General features: G+C 43.8%; 1 pseudogene; it reads left to right on the top strand.

Moving 5' to 3' along the window:
- The first annotated feature begins 8,833 nt into the window (after positions 1–8,833).
- On the top strand, positions 8,834–9,284 carry Gm9197 (annotated as a pseudogene).
- Positions 9,285–9,522: the final 238 nt, after the last annotated feature.

Raw genomic sequence — 9,522 nt, 5'->3', positions numbered from 1 at the left:
CTCCTTCCCATCCTGTCCCACCCCACTCTATCCACCCCTGCCCCCACCCCTTCACCCACTTCCCCTTCTGGATCTATACACTCTTTTACTTCCCTCCTGGTGGAGACATCCAATTCCCCAACCTCCCCCTCCCACACCACCTTCTCCACCATTGGCTTTCCACTTGAGGTCCCACCATGCCCCAGACTCTACTCAGACCCCAGCTTCTGTTGTTCCATTGGTGGAGATGCTGTGCCCTCCTGGGGCACAGAGTAGCTATTTAGAGGAGGGTCATCGCCCTTTCCCGACCTCTGTTCTTTCCTCTACTTCAAATCTGTATAATTGGAAGACCCAGGACCCCCTCCCACCTTTTCTGGATAAGTCCCAGGCCTAATTGTCCTGCTGGATGCTGTTCTCTGCATCCATCGCCCCATTTGGAACGATTGCCAACAACTCCATCTGACCCTGTTTGCTTCCAAAAGGGGAAACATACTGGGGAAGAGGCAAGAAGGCTTTTTTTTTTTTTTTTTTTTTTTTTTTGGTAGTTGATGTTGAAGAGCTAGTCACTTTTGACACACCTTTCCCATCAAGGCGCCTGGATTGGGACCCTAATGCATATTCACGAACTTGTCTACAACTATTGGGGTTCTTTAGAACCCAGAAAAAATATTCCAAGCTGCTTTCTGAATTTACACCTCTTTTGATCCACTGTCTCTGGAAAATGCTAGGGCATTAGATTTGGCCTTTGTCATTCAGTCAACTCCAGACATCAGTACAAACTCCAAAGGCTAGCAAGCTTTGTAGGGATGGATACGTCTCAGCTCATCGAAGTGTCCAGATAACCAGGACACTGAGAGGCAGGCAGGCTGCCTTGGATGCTGACCGACCATGGGCTGGCAGGCAGCATATGTGCTGGCTGCCTTCCAGTCAGCTCATTTGAGACTCTACTGCTCATGTCCAACGGAGGAGCCTCAAAAACAAAAAGATGGAAAGAACCACACTGGAAAGGGGTCAATGTGCACATTGTAAGGAAAGGAGACGTTGGAAGAACGGCCAAACTATCCCAAAGCAATGGCCCAACCACAAGGGTATTACAGGAAGAGAATCAGAAGGAAGGCTCCAAGAACCCATGGCCACTACTTTTATAGATGCTGGGGCAGACATTTCTGGTTTTAAAAATCCAATGGGGCTACCTACTACTACAAAGATGCCAGTACACAGTACACAATACTACTACAGAGATGTAACAACACAACACCATTAAAGGTGATCACCTTGGACCTAAAAGAGCGGTCAGTCTGGGCCACAGACAGGTGACCTGTTCCTTCCTGGTGGCTCCAGACTGCCCTTTCCCACTTTTAAGCTGAGAGCTTCTAGGTGCCACCATCTCCTTTACTCCTCAAGAAACTGAGATGCCCTTTGTGCCAGCCTTCCGATTCAGCTATGGCTGCCCTGGAACAGATTCCCAGACCTTTGTACAACTGACACCATGATCAAAGTCCTCTTCAGGCCATGAAACTCAGCACATAGACGCTGTGAAACTGGGAAGCCACATTGTAGTTAAAGAGCCGAACTGTTCCATCTCCATCCCTTACAAGAATAAGTTTCTGTTTCCTGAACCTAATGTACCCTGAAAATCATGCTTTTCAACCTATACTGAACTCAGGACCCCAGGATGTGTGATTGGCCTTTGCCTTACAAAATATGGTTTCAAGAAACCTTAATCTATACCCATGACCGCCTCTACCCCACACTACATAACTCCCCGCTGCATGATACACATCCTTGCTTTTATTCTTACCGTTCATTAAATATATTTTTTCCAACAGCCAATTATCCCTCCCCTATAAACCCACTTATAGCTGTTTCTTAAAGCCAGAAAGAAGTTGTTCTCTCAAATCTGGACTTAAGGTGAGACAGCCAGCTGGCCAGTCCCTGGTGCGCCTCTAAAATAACACTAGCTTTAGTCCAACAGATGTGGTTTTGTTCTTTCCCCTCACATATTCAGGTTTAACATTTGGAGCTTCCCAGAGAGATCAGACCATCCACCCAAATTCTGAAGCCAGGCCCTTCGCCCTGGGACCTTCCTGGAGTCAGAGAGCCAGCAGGAGGTACATGACTCCAGTCCTACTGATACGTTATTCTCTGCTGGTGAAATGAACCAATTCAAGCAAGATTAGAGTATATAAAGGCAGGTTTATTGGGAAGCCACTCCCAGGCAGATTCATGGGTCCCAGTGAACTAGGCTGCAGGGATGGGGTGGGGGAAGAGTCTCTACGGGAAGGGAAATAGAGGGGAGGAGAAAGACAAAACATGTGTGGGGGGGGGAGGGGGGGAGGGGAGGGGAGGGAAGGGAAGGGAAGGGAAGGGAAGGGAAGGGAAGGGAAGGGAAGGGAAGAAGGGGACTTCAAAATGTCTGAATTATATAGGAAAGAGCTTCTGGGTGTGGGCATGCCCAGCTCCTGGACTGGAAAGAGGGCAGGGAATGTCGTCAGATTGGGACTGAGAGATGCTGGGAGGACCTGCAGGCCAGGTCTGCTTTGGTATGTAAAATATATACCTCAACCCCTTGTCTCAGGTCTGAAACCCAATATCTATGAACTTCCAGAGTGAACAGCCATGTTCAAAAAGGAGACAACAAACTTCTTTTATATGGAAGGTTCCCCAGGTAAGTTATAGTTCTCTGTGACATCTGTCTCTCTTGTTTCTGGTTCTATCCTGGTTCTGGGGATCTCAGTCTGGGAGTGGGGGATGGGGGTGTCTGACAAGATCCAATATTACCCTGTTCAGGGCACAGCAAGATATTGCATGGCCCTCTGAATGTTCAGTCAAGCCACCCGTTCCTCCTCTGACTTGCCTTGATATCCTGAAGACACCCTGATGAAGACCAGGAGCCAGAAAACTCAGAAAGACCCTCCACCTGGATGCCTATCAACTGGGTTTCAACACCTAAGATATGCTACAGAGCCAAGGAACCATAAGGATATGCCACAACACTAGGGCCAAGCCAAGGATTTGGAGAGGCCCAGCACAGGACAGCAGGCACTCTGAGTGCTATGAAATATAACTCAGTGGCAGGCAGATAGGGGTACCTGGCAGGTCTATGCCAAGGCACCCCCTGAGAAATCACACCGTCCAACAGATCAGGTATAAGGGGGGTTATTTGGGGTAATGGAGGGGAGTAGGGACAGACTCGTGAGGGCAGAGAAAGGGGGTGTGGGGGCAGAGAAGGACAGAAAGAGAGTAAGAGAGGCCAGCTGGGAACACATGGGAATGGAGAGAGAAAGAGAGTGAAAGAGAGAGGAGAAAGAGAGTGGGGTAGCAAGCAATCTTTTATAAGCTACCTGGTGCACCACCCACGCCTGGCTGAAGTGGAAGTTTCTGGTTGGGTCATGTGATGCAAACTCATCTGGTGAGGCCAACTCACATGGTGTTTTGCTGAGGCAAGACCTGTGGAGGACACGTGAGGTTTGAAGACAGTATAAGTAGGATTCAACAAACAATGACCAGGTGCTTGCATAGATAGCTTTGCAACAGTTTGTTGGTCTTCATCTTCGCTGATCCTCACTTTGTTGAAAGAGTTGCAGCTGAGAACTTCTCCTGGCATCTTGGCTGGTCCTGGTCACTCCCACTGACTCAAGCCAGTTGGGCAGAGGCCTAGCTATTCTGCTGGATTGTGTCACTGCTGCTGATTCATGTTTGATATCCTGACACTACTGAACTGGACTCCTGGTATCCTGACAAACGGAGATTGGAATTGTCCCAAGAAACTACTTCTAAACAGGTCCACGCCCTCTTCTTTTCTCCCCTGCCTTTAGATGGTGGGCTAGAAGGGGGGTTCAAAGCACTTGAGAGACCTTATTAAAAGTAGGTTTAAGAAATCTAAGCCTACACCTGGTGACTGGTGATGACATAAACTGTTGGTAGATCCCTGGGAGGCACCACCGATAAGCTAACATTCTTCCCTTTTTGTTTTTGTAAAAATGAGGAACTGGGAAGGGGCGATGGCGAGGCAGGAGTGAGGTCATGTTCTTTAGACTACTTGCTGCTGACTGGGGGTGATGTCATCTTTGAGGCAGGAGTGAGGTCATGTTCTTTAGACTACTTGCTGCTGACTGGGGGTGATGTCATCTTTGATAATTGGGGTGCTGGGCAAATCCTGGGACAAGTGGCTGTCTCACTGCTGTCCAGGAACTGTTGGACCATCTGCTGCTAGGAATGTGCAGCCCCAGTCAGAGCGGTCTGTGAGGGGAGCCCAGTACCCTCTTTCTGTCCTTCTCTGCCCCCTGTAGCCTGTGGGTTGCTTCTCTGGAGCTGTCCTGGATGCAGATTTTGAGTAAACACCTGGACTTGGCAGGATGCTGAAACACACATACATCTTAGAGGCAGGAAATAAAGTTAAGTAGGTTAGAGGGAGAAAAATTGATTAGGTGTACATGGTCTTGGCAGTTGGGGGAGGAGAGTCCCAAAACCAGGCAATCAGGAATGAATCCTGCCCTCTGGACTAGTAGGCACCAGGTGGAGAAGACTAGGTGAACTAGGCACTTGGGCTGTTGGTTAAGAAGGGTACTTACCTGGATGGAGTCCATTGACCCCTGAGAGGTGGATCTGAGTAGGTTTCCTGAAACTTACAAGAATCTTTTTAGGTTTACAAATAGAGAAAACAATTTGTTTCAAAAGCTTGGACACTCTTTCAGGTGAGCTCAGGGAAGGCAGAAACCTTCTGTGGAGCAAAAGGGGCAAAGGAGGCCTCCTTTCTTCCCTCTGTTTAGAAGACTGGGTGTACATAAAGTTAGCATAAAGAGAAACAGCCAAAGGAAACTTCACATTTTGAACTTGTGACTATGATAGTGGATTGTTTAGTGGAAGAAGGCTTTCCCAGAGTTGGACTAATAATTTATCAGAATTCTATTGGTCCATGTTAGAACTCTGAACTTTCAAAATCCTATATAAGAGTAGCATGTGAAGGGAAGAAATCTGAAGCACTTTTTCATTCCTTTTATGTACCTTAAATCACTTTCCTATCAAATTCCAAGTTTTTCACTTACTCAGACGTTCATCACTTGCATTAACCAACCTCAAAACACCTTCTAAGACCCTGAAACACTTTCTTAGATCCCTATAACTTAAGATTTCATGCCTAAGACTTTACATAAACTTTATGCCTTTTTCCTATCCAATTATTGACCATGAGACACAGGTGGTTAATCATTGGGAGCTGTCATTGTAAGTGAATTCCTTTAAAGGTATAACATAATTTACATCTGAAACCTGTTTATTTATTTTTTTATCATGAAGCCTATGAGCAAGACAAACCTGTTTGCTTTTCTAATAAGAGATCTGGCAGTTTTAACTAACTAATAAATTAACTAATGAACTTACACAGTAAGTGGATTACCTTAGGGTAAAGAGCTAGTTGCCTATTGTTCTCTGTCAAGCTACCATTAGCTTAGCCATTAATACGATCAGAGATCTGAGAAGGATATATTATATTCTAGATGCCATATATTAATTAAAATGGCAGAGATTAGTCCATAGTCTACTGCCTAGACAGTTCTTCCAGGTTCCTATGGTCTCCATCACAAAGTGGGCAGAGGCAGTCTGGCCATCAGGCCCAGAAGATGAGAGGCCTTTTCTGTAGAAGAGGAACATGGAAGAGATGAGCTCACCTTGTCTTGAGCAATATGAGACAACTCTCTGGGTATCCTCTGCTTTTCAGCAGTTCAGGCCAAGACCTGACAGTCTCACCCCCTGGTTGGTATACCACAATCCAGGTAGAGTCCTTTGTCACTATGTCCATATCTTCTTGGAGACCTTGGGGTAGAGTCACTGTTAGGAGTTGGGAGTCTCTGTCTGACATAATAAGTCATATTTAATGTCATATTCAGCAGATCTCTGACAGGTTTGAGAATTAGTACCTATTAAGCATACCTGAATTAAACAACCTATGTCTGAGGGGGATTGGAAAGATGGCTCAGTGTTTTACAGCACTGGTTGCTCTTGCAGAGGACATAAGTTCAATTCCCAACGCCCACATTGTGGTTCACAACCATCTGTAACTTCAATTCTAGGGGAGTCAACACATTCTTCTGACTTCCATGGATACACGGAACACATAGATTCATACACATAAAATAAAATAAGTAAAAGTAAAACAACCTATGTGTTTAGTTATCTACTCTAAACTGTACCTTGTGAACATAAAACAGGAGGTTAAATAAAGCTTAATCCTATAATTAACACATTAAAGGATTCTATCATTTATAAGGTTACTGACTATATCAACTTGAAATTTTTAATTATAATAGCTTTTATGAAACTAGAACTATTATAGTTGCCTTGGAGCCTGTTAGGTTTGAGCCTTAAAAATCATGATGTTAAGTTGAAACTCTTGTCATATCAAAATAAAACTTTTCAATCTATAAACATGGTCCATAAACAGACTGGGAGCTTTCTGACCTTTGTATAGTGTACCATTATAAAAATCTATAGCTTATAAAAATCTAAGGCTATATTATAGCTTAATAACATTAGCAAAAATAAGGATAACCATATATTTATGGCAGTGATCTTTAACCTTTTTAATGTTGTAAACCTCTAAAACTTTAAAAGCTTAAAATCTCTCCATTATGTTTTTAGTAACATTAAAATTAGGAACTTTCTTAAGAATAAAGACACAGAGCAACAATACAACAAGTTATCAGAAATCATACAAAAATCTTATCTCAATTCAAAGGTAACTTTGGAGACCTGCTACCCTGGTTTGCTCAAGTCATGTGTTGCTGCCCTTAGGCAAAATGGCAGTGAAGCTATGACTTCCCATAACAGAGATGGCTGCCAGCCACGTGACTGTCCTTAACCAAGATGGTGATAAAGTTATAGCTAGACCTACTCCAGTCCTTAGCAAAGATGATGACTAGAGAAGGTCAGTTATATTCCAGAATGGAATCATACCACGTGATTTAAGATTATTTGAACACGCTGGGCAGTGGTGGAACATGCCTTTAATCCCAGCACTTGGGAGGCAGAGGTAGTCAGATTTCTAAGTTCGAGGCCAGCCTAGTCTACAGAATTAGACTTCCCATAACAGAGATGGCTGCCAGCCATTGACTTTTCCAGGACAGCCAGGACTATACAGAGAAACCCTATCTCGAAAAACCAAACTTTCAGTTACTAATCATATCCAATAACTTTACATTTCTGTCATCATCACAAAAGTTCTTCCTAACTTAAAATATGAGATTTGTTGCTTTCTTAGTCTAAAAGGAAACATGATAATAAATAGTTCATCAGGGCTAAGACATTTTAGAATTGTATTATCATCTTAAGATACTAAAGTCAAATGGCAGGTGGCAAGCCATTTGGCAGACATAGTTGCTAATATTTAAAACTTTTTTTTGTTTGTTTTGGTTTTTTTCGAGACAGGGTTTCTCTGTATAGCCCTGGCTGTCCTGGAACTCACTTTGTAGACCAGGCTGGCCTCGAACTCAGAAATCCATCTGTCTCTGCCTCCCAAGTGCTGGGATTAAAGGCATGCACCACCACTGCCTAGCTAAAAACATTTTTTTACTAGTAGATCTAATTGTATATTTCTTTAAAATGAAAGTAGCACTCCAAATCATATGGACATATATGTACACAGAGTTAAATCCCAGTTACATATACATAGAGTTGAATTTGAGTTACATACATATATACATATTCTTAACAAGGGCTAAATAAAGCCAAATATTGTTGCAGATGATATATATAGACGTTAACCCATACTCAATGAGCAATTTATAAATCCTTACTGAGAGTTTACAGCATAATCTTAGGGTATATATTTTTTGAGAGTAGAATGTAAATGAATCAGAGATAAAAGATTTTTAAGAGTGGGGAAATCTAACTTTAAGTGTATATCAGAACAAGTTTACATATAAGGTGTTTAAGAATCATTTGTCTGTAGCAATGAGAATCTCCGTAAAGGAAGAGTGAGTATCTGCAGGCCAAGTACATGGAGGCAGGAGGAGGGAGGGGCACACGGGTCCATGTGGACAGGCTGAAAGCCAGAGCCATGGAATCGGACTCTAGTTAGAATTTGGAATCAAATTCACAGAAAAATGCTCTGCCCATCTCAGGAGTGGTTTGGTTAAGTGGCTTGGCTAGAAGCAGCCATTGACAGGAACAAGTGTGTGTGCTGTAGTCTCTGGTCCCAACCTATCCTGGTTGCAACTTACAGACAAGGCATTTAAACAGCGTGGGGAAGACCAGGCAGAAAAAAGCAGGGCTGGGAATTTCTTTCCATTTACCAGATCACCAGCAATAATTGTACACAGTTCCCATGGGCAGGAAGAAAAGTCACAAGAGCCCAAGGACGTAGTGGCATGAGGTTGAGTAGGTACAAGCTACTCTAAAAAGAGGCCTCCTATTTGTTAAAAGAAATGTCTTTGGTCTAGCTGGTGAATCTCTTATGACCCCAATTGTAGCTATCCTTGTCCCTGTTGTTATCCTTGCTTTATGTTTTGTGATGGGCCCAGCCTAACATTACAAACTCCATTTTGTATTCAGACTCCATCTTATGTTGAGCTTGTTTTCAGGCTGAATTCAGGAACTGGGAAAACCACAACTTGTTCCAGGAAACAAGAAACCACCTAGCCATAGCCACAACCTTCTTAATAACAGATACTCCACCCTTAGTGACAGCCAACTGGCTCATAGGAGGAAAATGCCTAATGTTCCAGATGTCTCAAGTTAGCCACAATTTTACATAACAAGTTCAAATCATTTCTAGCCAATAAGAATGTGCCAAGCTGGGCAACTTACAGAACTGGAAGTCGCGTGTAGTTCTCTTTCCTTTTGCAGCCATCAGTGGATCGCAGCCGCCAAAATGAAGTTCAACCCCTTCGTGACTTCTGACCGAAGCAAGAACTGCAAACGGCATTTCAACGCACCCTCTCACATTCGGAGGAAGATCATGTCTTCCCCTCTTTCTAAAGAGCTGAGACAGAAGTATAACGTTCGGTCTATGCCCATTCGGAAGGATGACGAAGTTCAGGTTGTTCGCGGACACTACAAAGGCCAGCAGATTGGCAAGGTGGTCCAAGTGTACAGGAAGAAGTAGGTCATCTACATCAAACGCGTCCAGCGAGAGAAGGCTAATGGCACAACTGTCCACGTGGGCATCCACCAGCAAGGTCGTTATCACCAAGCTAAAGCTGGACAAGGACTGCAAGAAGATCCTGGAGAGGAAAGCCAAGTCCTGACAAGCAGGAAAGGAGAAGGGCAAATACAAGGAAGAAATGATAGAGAAGATACAGGAGTAAAGACATCTCAAGCACGGCTTTCATTAAAAACTGCTTAAGAAAAAAAAAAAAAAAAAAGAATGTGCCAAGCTGTAATTCCCCAACTGTTAACCAATCATGTAACTGCCAAGTTGGAGAGCCCCTCACCCTGCTGAAACTGTGATAAAAAGATAAGGCTTTACCAGCTTGGGGCCTTCGACACCCATTCAATGCATTGGAGAGGTTGTAAGGTCCGAGCTGGAGCTTGAATAAGATTTTG

This window comes from Mus musculus, chromosome 7 (assembly GCF_000001635.26).
Source record: "Mus musculus strain C57BL/6J chromosome 7, GRCm38.p6 C57BL/6J".
Classification (NCBI taxonomy): domain Eukaryota; kingdom Metazoa; phylum Chordata; class Mammalia; order Rodentia; family Muridae; genus Mus; species Mus musculus.
This window is presented reverse-complemented; position numbering and strand designations above follow the sequence as displayed.